The 14572-nt window shown below is 37.8% G+C and overlaps 1 protein-coding gene across 2 annotated transcripts in view; it reads left to right on the top strand.

Moving 5' to 3' along the window:
- Positions 1-14572, top strand: part of LOC5566914 (protein Star) — a 145766-nt gene that overhangs the window by 53155 nt on the left and 78039 nt on the right. The window lies entirely within an intron of this gene.

Genomic DNA, 14572 nt, shown 5'->3' with positions numbered 1-14572 from the left:
AAAAGTTTTGTAAAGTGATAAGTATTTAATTTTTCACAAAGATTAAGACGGAGTGTCGCGAAAGGTTGTGTTTTGCACTTTTTTTTTGCATTTCAAATGATAAATTTTTACTTTGTTCCGCTGGTGTTCCGGCGGGTACTACGCCACCCGTAGTGTTTTTTTTTGTTTGTAAAAAGTGAGAACTCAATATAATTTATATCAGTTGTAGGTGTGAAATCTGCCGTCAAGTGCTTTTATATAACGAATGCTGGAAAATCCAAGTGTCAAGTGTGAACATAGCATTCTTTTATGATCATTGAGTTACACGAAGTTGAATATTTGAATCAAATGCACTGTCTGGCTTTTCACATACCATTACGTAAGCTGTTTCAACGAGGGCAAGGTTTATGCACGGTCGTTGAGATCTTTTAAGACACGAATCCATAGAATCTGGATCCCGTTTTCCAACAAAGGGATTGAAATTGCTTGTGGAAACTGCTTCTTCATTCGACGATAAGACTAATTGACTGATTCGGTGAGTTTGTTCCTATTAAACTACTTCATTTCAATGATATCAGGGGTATGTTTACATCACATGGTAGGGTCGTTATCGTTTCGGAGAGCGAGCAATGGCGCTTAAACCAAAGCTCATTAGCCAGGACACATGGTGAAAATATCTGTGTCCCATCTCTGGAAGACAAACGCGCATGGAGTAACATTAACTTTCTTAGCTACGTTCATCGTTGACAGAATCATTTCATTCACACTTGCACACAATTACAAAAAATATATACTAAAATAAACTTACACTGAATTTGAATCCGGTCGTATCACTCGCTTATAGTGAATCCTAGACCATTCCCTTCCCTATTATCCAACTTCTTGACATCTATGAGGGCGTCGGTGAGTCGCTGGCCTCTCTTTAAGTAGGTGTCATATCATCATTATCCTTCCCTTTCCTCGTAACGGAGAAGATGGGCGTGGCCGGCAATGTAAATTGTCATGTCTTTCCATCTCTGACTTCCGATTAAACAGCTATTTCATCCTCAATAGTTTTTCATAAGTAATTGGAATAAGAGTGGTAAAATAAATGACAGTTTTCAGTATGCAATCTACGAAATACTCCGTTACCACGCTACGCAACGCACATCAAATTTCTTTGGGTTGTTTCTTTTTGAGCCGGATATTACATTCTTAACTATTTGACTGGAGTTTACAAAACATCTTGTTATAACTACAAGTTAAAAAGTGCATAAAATTTAAGAAAAAAAAAGTTTTTAAAAGTTATTGCTAAGATGTTTTTAAAAGTTAAGCAAATAATATAAGGTTTATTATTTAAGGTTGGGCAACCTGTTTAAGTTTGAGTTTTGATGTTTAACTGGCAAAAAAATAAATGGTAGTGGCGTGGTATTTTTCATTGAAAGATCATGTTTTTGGGCAGTTTTTGTTAAACAACTTAGTTCAAACGATTCTATAATTAAATGTGCTGTAAAGACAGTTTTAAAACTTGATGTTCTGCATGTTTTTTTTTTTAATTTTGTAGAAAATGCTGCTGGAAGTTTTAAAATTGGTTAGAATACAGCGAAGTTATGGTGTCTTCACTAAAGGTCATTTTTATCAACTTGAAAATTCAAAGATGGATAAATTATTGGATGCCTCAACACTGTGAACTTTTAGGAAACAAAAAGCAGACTTGTTGGCAAAACTTGGATCATCTAAACCTTTCCTATGTCCAGAATTATTTTGTGGAGTATCAGAACGTACTCTCAAAATGGAATTAAAGAACTGGGAAAATAGAATGATCGATACGATGACAGCTTGACAATCAAAACAGATTTATATCACTCAATAAAAAAGTTACTCAGAAACCATGTTTTTTAAGTTTAAGTTTTTTGTTGTTGTTAACACATTTTGTGGTTTAATAACGGGACACTGTCATAGTAAATATTGTTTCGATCAACTAGGTCAATTAAACGGATGACGCCTGTCGATTATTTAAGAAAGCCAGGGAAGATGCAGAACATGTGTAACAAAAGGAGCAAATAATATCTAACAATTGGTCGCAGTCAGGGCAGTTAAGTATCATGGCCGGCTTGCGACACTGACGAAACGAGTTTTTTCACTGTCGACAGTCGAAGCTATATTTCATGTGCTCACTTCGTCAAGTCGCAATGACGGAGCTCTCACGAAAGCAATTTTAATGTTGTTTTGCTATTAATACCGTCAAGCTACCATTCACCGTGCATTTAAGAAAAATTTGCACTTCAATAAATTGTATAACTTTTCCAAATAATTTGATGCGTACTAGAATACCACTACGTAGCGTGCAATTATATAATAATTCAGGAAAAAATATAAAACTAGTGTTGGATATCAAAAAAATACTCTAAAAATATGTTTGAAAATGTCATGTTAAGGTCGCCTTGTACCGTTCTATGTCACCATTTACCGTGCACACTAGTGCACCATTCACCGTGCATATGGTTTTCGTCAGGATTTAATTTTGTATCTTGAAGAAACGGTGGTAATGGAGCAACTATGTTGCTAGTAGTGTGCACACTCATTTTTAAGAGTATTAAAATCTTCATTTATAATAAAATCCATAAAAAGTTTAAAAATTTACTAAACAAATAATTTTTCATTAAAATCGTTATAGGAGGTTTGACTGTATTGTCCAAACCATTTCATATTCACTCAAACACTCAATATGGAGTTTTTTAATCACGACATGACAATAAATCTAATATTACCGAATAATTTCAAGCTTTTTACAGTAATGCACGGTAATGGGAACCATACATATTGAAAAGGGTCCATTCACCGTGCATTTGGGTTTTGACTGAAACACAATAAAAAATTATAAATTGCATAAAATTTCATTGCTCATACTATGAAATACATCTAACTAGTAGTACCCACAGTGTAAACTTGTTGAAATTTTGAAAAATTTCATACTCTAACGTTAAAATGAAAAATGGTAATTTTTGGCGTTTCTACTAAGAGTGTTGAAAAATCTCATTATCAAACAGAATTCACATGATTTTGACTACATATACTAGGTTTTTCAAAATGCTTTGTGACAAAAACTACTTCATTTTATCAGTTTTATCTTATTTTGCTGACAAAAGAATAATTTGGGAAAATTGTATGAATATTCTGTAGGAATTTGTATATGTGCACGGTGCATGGAGCCCGCACGGTGACTGGTGACTTAACGGTATATCTATCTCATTTTGGAGCATTTTGGTAGGTAAATGTGATTGATACGTTAAGTGGATATCCTTTCTTGATTCCAGCGATATAAATAACAATTACACCAGATAAAGAACTAAAAATAGTCAAGTTTGCGATTCCGTTACAGGCCGTAGCGACGGAAAAATGAACGAGAATTTGGAGAAAATCTCAGTCATTGTCTCGCCGTCCGATGCCAGTGAGGGAAGCATCTATGTAAAAGTCGCGCGACACCCTCTATTAACATTGACGCTTTCCAGTAAAAAGTAATCTTCAGGAATGTTTCTGGGGTTTTCTTCTAGGATTCTTCCACAGTTTTCACCAGAAATATAACCCGGAATTTCCGAGGAATTTCTTTAGAAAAAAAAACAGAAAAATGCTCTTAATTTTCCAAATATTCTCCCGAACTCTTCTATGCCTGCCTACATTTATTCCTTTATAAAATTCTCTAGGGATTTCTTCAGATGTAATAACTAGAAATACTTGAAAATTCGTCCAGGATTATCACCAACAATTCCCAAGAAAATTATCAGCATTGATAACAAATCTTCAAGCTGTTTAGTGGAATACCTATGAGTAGATGAAAAACCGAATTTAGTACTAGAAAGTCGAGTCTAGTACACGACACTGAAGACGACCTTACAGTTGAAGTCGAAATACGCGTATCTGTCAAAAGATACAAACTATGGTGGAAATAAATGGTATAGTACTAAATTCGGTTTTTCATCTACTTATCAGCATTGTTGTCAAGAAATCCGTCAAGCCCAAACATTTTCTTTAGTAAACACTGTAATTCTTAATGAATCCTTGCGAATATCTGGTAGAATGCTCGAAGTAAATTTCGAAGTATATAGTGTAGATTTCTAATTATTGCGCAGCCCATGTATTCCTTATCGGTGTACAACGCAATTGGTAATCTACCCTACTTAAAATTTCTGAAATAATCTGCACTGAAGTTGAAATAAAGAACAAAATCTGAGTTCTTAGAGAAGAATTTTTAATAAAAATATTTGGTAACATCCTCATTGAAACCTAACAAAATCTCTTGCTGAAATTTTTGATGGAATGTATAGAGAAAATCGTGATTAAATTTTGTGACTATGGAAGAATTTGAGAGTATATAAATGTACCCATCAGAAGAATTCGTCTCTGCAAAACGTAACAGGTAAGAGAGGAAGTAATCGTAAAATTTGAGGCATATCGTGCTATTAGCTAAATTTCGCGAATTAGCGATTATTCATTGTCACTTGTTTAACTTCACCTCAATGATCAAGTGTTTAATCAGTTGCAAAACTAAGGAGTGCTCCATTCAGAGCAACATTTTTTACTCGACGTTTTGCCCATTGAATATAGTCCTTCTTCAAAATGGAAAATGTTCCCTGGAGTTAAGTCACATCCCGAGCAGAACAAAAGTGCTACTGAATACCAAACTAAGGTATTCCATACCAGATAATCTCCAATACTTACAAACTGAATGAGGTATGAGTGAGCCCTGCATAAGAGGTAAAATAACTCAAATAATATCTCATGCATATTCTACACGGAAAAAATTTATTCCTGGAATCATGAATATCCATGAATATCCATTTTGGAAAAGACTGCCATGAATATGGGTATTCATGATTTCATGAATAATATTCGTGGTTTCAGGAACACATTTTTACCCGTGTGCAAACACCAAATCAATAATTAGATCAGGAATTGTAATACCTGAACAGCAGACGTGAACTCGTCAACAAGCAAAAACACACCGTAAATTAGATCATGTTTATGTGAACGTTGGTGGTAGTTCATGGTGTCTTTTTGACTGTTCACGTTTTCCAGAAATCTTTTTTGAGCGTGTAAGACATGATGGATTTTCGTATAAAAGTGACAATTTTCAATAATAGTTCAATACCTCCAGCAGACCTAAATAGGTATCGAATACCAAAATGAAGTATTTTTAACTGTTTAAAACCATTTCTCCAATACCATTATGATTATGATACCAATAAATGGTATGATACCAAAATATGGTATGCATAGATTATTACGAGTTATTTGTTTCTCCTAGGGACATCAATGACCAAATCGAAACCTCGGTCAAACAAACTAAAATTGTTGCAGTAACCGTTCCATTGGAGTTCCAAACTGAATCGCGACGTCAAACGAAGCAGTAATGCAGACAGGTGCACTTTTGCCCGCATTTTCATGCGTAGGAAACTGCAATTAGTAATCTGTAGCACTGTTACTTTTCAGACACTTCTACGTTTGCACTTTCCCATGGTGGCAGTTTGTGAGTGATGACGCCTTTGGCATTTTCGCACAAGACTTTCGCAGCCTCAGCTGCTAACTGCAAAGTGATTATTAGTGTTTTTTCAACATCATCATCATCCAACAGCATCCAACAGTAGATGCTCTCTTAGCTGCAATTTCTCAGTTCTGCTGCGTCGCACAATGCATCGCAATGGTTGATCTATCCTTTCCGGTATTCGGGGCAGATGGTGCTGCGTATGAACCAGATTCTCTCAGGTTTAGTCAGTACCACTTGCAGCAATCAACGGGACTTTGAACGAAGCGGAAGCAAACGGTTCGCTTGATTAATTGTCGCATTGGCACCTGTGGAAAGTAGTTGTCGTACAATGAGTAAAATCGGTTTCAGAATCGGTGTTTTTTTCCTTTGTTAGTATCATTCCAGACATTACATTTATTTCTTATATTTAGTAACAATTTGACAACAAATGTATATTATTTCATTTGCCATAGCAATTACAACAGCCAGTCCATATTGGTGCACTATACAACATGGTGGGCCTGAAAATTTGTTGATAGATCTAAAGTTTGTTTTTAAGACACAGTTTCGAGTTTCTTCTAATAAGTGGAGACATACAATTTATGTATTTGTTACATTTGGCTTAAATGCCCTCAATGTGATTTTTGAAAGTTATATTTTTATCTAGCATGAGTTCTTGGTACTTTACTTCATCTGACCAATTTATTCGAACCCACCTCTCGTGACAACATGTCTACTTGAAGGTTTCAAATAAAGAGCTTGGTTTTATGTGGGAATATTATAAGTTGAGTTTTGGAAGCATTAGGAGAAATCTTCCATTTTTGCAAGTACGAAGAAAAAGTATCCAAACTTTTTTGCAATATACTACAGATGATACTATAGATCATAGACGAAGCCTTACGTCGTTTGGCGGCTTTCTTTGCGATTTGGAAGGAAACCTTGATTCCTCCAATCTCCTGCCTAAATTCTCCAAATTTGGAAATACTGACCACGTTTGATGACACCCTTTGCTTCCTCACTTGAATCAAAGAGCCTTGGCTAGAGGCTACTTCGATTTGAGGTTCAAAAATTAATTCATTCATGATTTTTTCACTGTGTCCCTCCTCGTTGCTTGTTTCCAAATATTTGTTATTCTTTCCGCCGATTCCCGAAGTCGGTTATTTTCCTATCTCGCCTTTCATGCATTGTTATTTTCTCATCTCCTAATTCTAATGAAGCGTCAACGCCGATACTCGGCGTCCAGTGGATAGTCTTCAGCTACTGTTTGGAGCGCGCGTAACACGGTTTGACGGTGCGTATCATGCGTACTTCCGTGGGCCCGCTGCTGGATCATCATTTCGATTCGTTTTGAAATAACACAGCAGCCCCGAGGAAAGAAAACATACATTGCTGCATTACAATTCCCTTTCTAGATGGAAGCCACACCAAGCAGAATTGTGGAAGTGTTCCACTATGGGCGATCAGGTGGCCAAAAATCGTAAAGAAGACTTGTTCTGATAGGGGTTTTGATCATCACTCCAAAGTGAATACTTCAGATATGCCTGAAAAATCAAAACAAGAACCTTAACGTTAAGTGAGTTACCCCAGGGATGCCAAAAATCTTTGTTTGCGAATGACACAGGCCTTTCCTCGAATTTTTGACCAACAGCTGCCCATAGTGATAGTCCCTCTCCTCTTGTTCGTCTGATCATCGTAAAAAGACTTGAATCGCAGTTGGTGGCAACCTCCAGCCAGCCAGCCAGCCAAATAACGCTGCTTCATTCATCTTCTCGCGCGACTCGTCTAGGCGTACAAACTCCGACCAAAACTTCCTTGTCTAATTTTTTTCCTTACCTTGGATGGATAGTGCTTTTTGGTGTTCCACTACACTCCACTCCATCATCGTAAGATCGCGCGCGCTGAGATAGAGATGATGATGATGATGATGACGATGGCTCCGTATGAAACAGATCAGTTCTCGCAATTCAATTTTCCAGACGTGTTAAATAGATTTAAGATCAATCAAACGTTTCCTGAAAACATTTCACACAGTAGCTTTGTTCTCGGTGATTCGGTGTGACGGAGTTCTAGGCGGTCCCGGAGTTGGGTGCTAGCAGGGGGGTATCAGGCATGTGTGTGGACGTGTACGCATTGCACCAGTTTCCAGTAGTGAATTAGTTTGGGATGAATTAGATTGTACGTGTCATGGGGGCTCAGTTCAGTTATCGAATCATGTTGCAGAAACGTGATACAGTGTACTGGGTTCGAGTTCCGATGTGGTTTATGATTTCTTCAAATAGATAATTTATCTGACTTTCAATAAATGTTCCTACTATTAAATTTCCTCGATTTCCCAGTGTCCAAGGGCATCTTTGTTCTTGCGACACAATAATACCTAAAAATAAATAGTTAATTGAATAAGAAATCAGTTCATAACTGTGGAAGTGCTAATAAGAATATCAAGTTGAGAGCAGGCTCTGTTTCTGTTTCTCTCACGATTGCCAGGATTCTCTTCAGAATCCTCTCAGGATTCTCATCGGAATGCTATCAGAATTTGCTTCACAAATCTCTTAGGATTCTCTCCAGAGCCCTCTCAAGATTCTCTTCAGAATCCTCCCAGGATTCTCTTCAGAATCCTCTCAGAATTCTCTGAGTATTATCAGGATTCTCTCCAGAATCCTCCCAAGATTTTATTCAGAGTCGTCTCAGGATTCTCTTCAGAAGCCTCTCAGGATTCTCTTCAGAAACCTCTCAAAATTCTCTTCAAAATCCTCTTAGGATACTCTTCAGAAGCCTTTCAGGATTCTCTTCAGAAACCTCTCAGGATTCTCTTCAAAGTCTTCTGAGGGTTCTCCTCAGAATCCTCTTAGAATTTGCTTCAGAATCCTCTTAGATTTTGCTTCAGAATCCTCTCAGGATTCTTTTCAGGATTCTCTTCAGAATCCTCTTAGCATTCTCTTCAAAGTCCTCTTAATCCTCTCAGGATTCTCACCAGTATCCTCTCAAAATCTTCTCAGGATTCTCATCAGAATCCTCTCAGGATTCTCTTCAAAATCTTCTCAGGATTCTCTTCAAAATCTTCTCAGGATTCTCTTCAAAATCTTCTCAGTATTGTCTTCAGAATCCTCTCAGGATTCTCTTCAGAAGCCTCTCAAGATTCTCTTCACAATCCTCTCAGGATTCTCTTCAGAATCCTCTCAAAATTCTCTTCAGAAACCTCTCAGAATTATCTCCAGAATACTCTCAGGATTCCCTTCAGAATCCTCTGAAGATTTTATTCAGAATCCTCTTAGGATGCTCTTCAGAAGCCTCTAAGGATTCTCTCCAGAATCCTCTCAGTATTCTCTTCAGAATCCTCTCAGGATTTTCTTCAGAATCCTCTCAGGATTCTCTTCAGAATACTCTCAGGATGCTCTTCAGAATCTCTTCAGAATTCTCTTCAGTATCCTCTCAAAATTCTCTTCAGAAGCCTCTCAGGATTCTCTTCAAAATCTTCTAAGGATTATCATAAGAATTATCTTAGGATTCTCATCAGAAGCCTTTTAGTGGATTCTCTTCAGAATCCTGTCAGAATTCTCTTCAGAATCCTTTCAGGATTCTCTGAATACTATCAGGATTCTCTGAATACTATCAGGATTCTCTCCAGAATCCTCCCAAGATTTTATTCAGAGTCGTCTCAGGATTCTCTTCAGAAGCCTCTCAGGATTCTCTTCAAAGTCTTCTGAGGATTTTATTCTGAATTCTCTTAGAATTTGCTTCAGAATCCTCTTAGATTTTGCTTCAGAATCCTCTCAGGAATCTTTTCAGGATTCTTTTCAGAATCCTCTTAGCATTCTCTTCAAAGTCCTCGCAATCCTCTCAGGATTCTCACCAGTATCCTCTCAAAATCTTCTCAGGATTCTCATCAGAATCCTCTCAAGATTCTCTTCAGAATCCTCTCAGGATTCTCTTCAGAAGCCTCTCAAGATTCTCTTCACAATCCTCTCAGGATTCTCTTCAGAAACCTCTCAGAATTCTCTGCAGAATACTCTCAAGATTCCCTGCAGAATCCTCTAAAGATTTTATTCAGAATCCTCTTAGGATGCTCTTCAGAAGCCTCTCAGGATTCTCATCAGAATCCTCTCAGGATTATCTTCAGAAACCTCTCAGAATTCTCTTCAGAAACCTCTCAGGATTCTCTTCAAAGTCCTCTCAGGATTCTCATCAGTATCCTCTCAAAATTTGCTTCATGAACCTCTCAGGATTCTCTTCAGAGTCCTCTCAGGATTTTCTTCAGAATCCTCTTAGAATTCTCTTCAAAGTCCTCTCAATCCTCTCTGGATTGTCTTCAGAAGCTTTTCAGTGTTCTCTCCAGAATCCTCTCAGGATTCTCATCAGAAGCCTCTCAGGATTCTCTTCAAAATCTTCTTGGGATTCTCATCAGAATCCTCTCAGAATTCTCTTCAGAATTCTCTCAGGATTCTCTTCAGAATTCTCTCATGATTCTCTTTAGAATTCTCTCAGGAATCTCTTCAAAATCTTCTCAGGTTTCTCATAAAAATCTTCTCAGGATTCTCTTCAAAATCTTCTCAGGATTCGCATCAGAATCCTTTTCGGATTCTCATCTGAATCCTCTCAGGATTCTCTTTAGAATCCTCTCAGGATTCTCTTCAAAATCTTCTCAGGACTCTCATAAAAATCCTCCTAAAATTCTCATCAGAATCCTCTCAGAATTCTCTTCAGAATTCTCACAGGATTCTCTTCAGAATCCTCTCATGATTGTCTTCAGAATCCTCTTATGATTCTCTTCAGAATTCTCTCAGGATTCTTTTCAAAATTCTCTTCAGAATTCTCTTCGGCTTCTCTTCAGAATCCTCTCAAAATTCTTTTCAGAAACCTCTCAGGATTCTTTTCATAATCCTCTCAGGATTCTCTTTGGAATCCTTTCAGTATGCTTTTCAGAATCCTCTCAGGCTCTCGTCAGAATCCTCTTAGGATTCTATTCAGAGCCCTCTCATGATTCTCTTCATAATCATTTCAGGATTCTCCTCAGAATCCTCTCAGTATTCTTTTCAGAATCGTCTCCGTGAACAATTCTGCCTGTTACAATTCTGGCTTTGGTTCATAGAAGCTAACGATACCACTATGAAAGAAAAACTCTCCAGTCCACCGCACGTCTCACCTGAAGCATATGACGCAACAGAATCAGAATTCAAAACATCTTAGTTGTTAATAAGCTATCATCCACCCAACAAAAAATCAGTACTTCCTTCCTCAACACTAGCCTTCGAGCTTCCCATCGTCGATCAACGTCGTTAGCACGGCATACTTACTCACACAAACAACCACACTTCCTTCCGGTTTTCTTCCGATTGTTCCACTTTTTTCAAGACTAACCTCAGCCTATGGTTTTTTTTTAATGTGCCCCATCGAAACATATTTCTGTCGACCTTACTTCTACTAGGGTAGTATCCAGAAAAGACGTTATGTTTTATTCCATCTCTCGATTTTTGGTTTAATTTTCATGTCTCTTTGAAAATATCAGTGTTGTGAAAAACTCACGATTGAAATTTTTCATGCGTGAGTTGTCTCACGAATCTCAGCATTCAAAAAAATCAACTCGCTCATCTGTTTGACTTATACAAAGCAATGATTTCTTGTTAGCCTTGTAGAATTATAGTAATCCTGCCTAACGTAAACAGCAGCATTCGGGTTTCACGAGTTTTTGATGGGCCTTAAGTTTAAATCATTTTTAACAGCTTGAGTGCGATTTAATGATTTTGCACGAAAAACTCAAGCATGAGATTTTCGAAGCAGATCGCTAATAAGTTTATTCTCGCGAGAGAGCTTATTGATTGAAATATGAGAGTGAGTCTGTCAACACTGTAATATATCTTGTTGAATTGATACTTCATTTATGAATGATGCCTTTATGTTTTTTTCCATACTCTATGCTCAACCACCAGCAGACGAGAGTCAGCAAGTTCGCTGCAGCAACATATTTTGGTTGGTGTTTTTGTAGGTCGTTCCGTTCGACAGTTGTTTCTTCCCGCACCGAACTTCTGCTCTTAGGCCCTCCGATTGAGGTGCACTTCCTCATCACCACACGGGGCTTGACCTTTTTGTTCCGGTTTTTTACACTTTCTTCCGTTGCTTCCTCAGTTCGTTATGCTTGCAGCTCTTCTCTGGTTGTAGCTTTAGTCGCATTCTTCCATTCTACCACGCGGCCGAGCTCGGATTTCCATGTTTTTCTTTAATTGTTTTTTATTTGGTGGCAGTTGTGTGAGTTTTCTAGCTGCATACGTGGTACCGTAAACTGGAGACAAATTGATTATAATTTTAGAACTTTTTGTTGTATTAAGCTTTATATTCCAAATTTTGTCAAACTAATTTGGACGAAATCAGTAGTTTGTCGATCTCTGTCAGCATAAGTAATTGATTTTTGATAAAACAATAAAAATCAATTCATAAACTAGCAATTCACTATCAATTTATGTGTATTTCGTGAATGATAAACTAGTCACAAAAATGATAATTGAAATTGACGGTCTGGGACGTTCTCTTGAAGAAAAAAAAACTTATCTACTATACTTTCTTTGTTAGAAAAACAAACATTTTAAGTCTATATTTTTCAAAAAAGAGATAAGTGGATCATGCTCAAGCAAACACAACAAATACACACAACTTGCATGTAGACTTAGCATCATCGGCTCGAAAACTTCGAATAATTTTATGCAAACCAAACTTTTTCAAAAACAAAAAAGTTTGAACTTATCATTAGGCATCCAAAAACTGGAAAACATTGAATATCTGTGATGTGAACAAAATATTTAGCATCCTTAAGATGAATTGTAATTCTATTTCTTGGCTAAACAGTGATCAATTTGTCCCCAGGTTACGGTACTTGATGCTCTAAAAAATACCGGACAAATTTGTTACGTTCCCTTCCGAAACGGAACTTCATTTGTATCATGGTTTTTGTTTTCTCAGCTTTGTTTGTCTGTGACTTCGGTTTTCGACGCAACCCATTATTGCGCCCCATAAAAATGCACCGGTCGCGCCGAATGCAGTGATTCCTGATAAATTGGTACCTTTCCAACTGAATTTTCCATCACATGACGGCGACGGGGCAGCTGTTTGTTGAAAGGCATGTAAAGGTACACAGTTGCGAGAGTCATTAAAAATGAATCAAACAACGTGTGGTTTTTCTAGGCTGAACAAAACTGATGGAATAATTCGTTAGAAACAGAATGTTCTTAGTTATTCACGTACGCCTTTTGCTAGAAATGTTTGATGCACTTATCGCACTGCTCACATTATTATTGTTAGTCACTTTTCAGTTCAGTTGAGAAATCAAAGGCAGACATGTCACCAGAAGTAAGCTCATTTCGTTGGTGAAGAGGTGGAATTGAAATTATGGGTACACGCAACAACATTGACGTAGATAGCACCATCTGAATGGACAACATTCGTTTGATCATCTCCAATTTATTATTCATAAATAATATAAAACGAGCTCACCATTCACAAATATTAGGGGGTGACATACATGTTGATTCTGTTTTCTCACAAAGACCAACTGCTGCAGTTACGAAAAATTATGCGATATTATCATTTATTAAATGCAGCTACTACCTAAAGACTCTCACGGTCTTCCGAAGTAAATTGCAGCAAAGAGTGCAAGTCGATGTGGGAAAAGCGCATTGCACTGCTCTTATCACGGCTTCAAGTCTGTAGCAGAAATTATTGAACACCGACAATTACCTGACTTCCGCAATAACACAGCATTTTGGAAAAGAACCAATCCAACCGATCGTAAAACGTAATTTCAAAATATTCCAAAAAACCTGTTTATCAATCTTATAGTAAAATGTCGCAAAAGATTGAATCGCCATCTCGGCGGAGCTAAACACCGGATGATGGTCATTAACCATTATCGGCCATCAATCTTTCACCCATTTCCATTCATTGTGACGACGACACCCGGACCCCGATACAATGGTGCCACTTCCTCCACCACAGGTCCCCTCTCCCTAACCCCTTGGCATCGTCGTTCTTCATCAATCTTATCCATTGAGTTGAGCGAACATTGGACAGGTCTCGGTATCTGTCCCTTTTGTAGTAGACCCTATCACCCGATCGAGTGAAGGTACTTATTAGGCAAAATACACTCGGCTAATAGCATCCCTTTGTGGTCCCGTTACCGTTCATTAGTGTCATCTGTCTTGTGCAAGCATTTACCCTCGACATTGCATTCGCACCACTTCGCTACTCAATCGATCGATGGGGTGCTACAGCTGATGTGCAGTTTTCCTTTGAATCTCGCACAGTGACGAGTCTTCTTACGAAAGGTTGGATAAATCCACAAAAGTGGCCTAAATTGATCGAAACGATAATTTAATAACTTTACTAAGCATAAGCATAAGCATTGATGACCGTACAATTCGTAATTGCTACTCCGTGATTGGCCAGAATAATAGAAAAGTCAATAACTGTGCCGGCTACGTCCTTACGGTCATCGGGGAAGGGAAGGAATGTTTGTTAGACAACCATTGTTACTAGAGACCAGGTATACATGTGCATATCTATAGATGTCATGGAAAGGATATTGGATTAATGGGATAAAGTAAGGATCCGGGAGTCACATGTGATGATTGGTGATGTGATCCATACATTCACTTCTATACCAGATTAGCGATATAATTAGATAACCGTATTGTCAACGAACAAGTGTTCAACTTGCATGCGACGTGATCAAAGGATCAAACACTACTCAATCAATAGTACAAAAATCTATAACACAAATGTTAACTGTTAACAAGAACTCTCATATGTTTAATTTATGTCTGGACATGCCCCACTGTGCCATCGATGATCGTGGCTGCCACAATAGACGAACAAGGGTGCTGCTGCCGTGTCCCAGATCCTCTGCCCGACAAGGGTACTTCACTGCGAAGACCTGACAACCGGTGAACAAGAGGACATCTGCATGAATAATGAAGGGCTTCACCTCGCTCTCTTTTGTATTGCTTGCTGTTGGTTGTTCGTTCGACTCTCAAGAAGGAAGTGTGAGGAATGCGAAACGGAATGTTTTTTTTTTTAGAGTAAGGTTCTTCACATGTATCGAGTGGC

Source organism: Aedes aegypti, chromosome 2 (assembly GCF_002204515.2).
Source record: "Aedes aegypti strain LVP_AGWG chromosome 2, AaegL5.0 Primary Assembly, whole genome shotgun sequence".
NCBI classification, from domain to species: Eukaryota; Metazoa; Arthropoda; class Insecta; order Diptera; family Culicidae; genus Aedes; species Aedes aegypti.
This window is presented reverse-complemented; position numbering and strand designations above follow the sequence as displayed.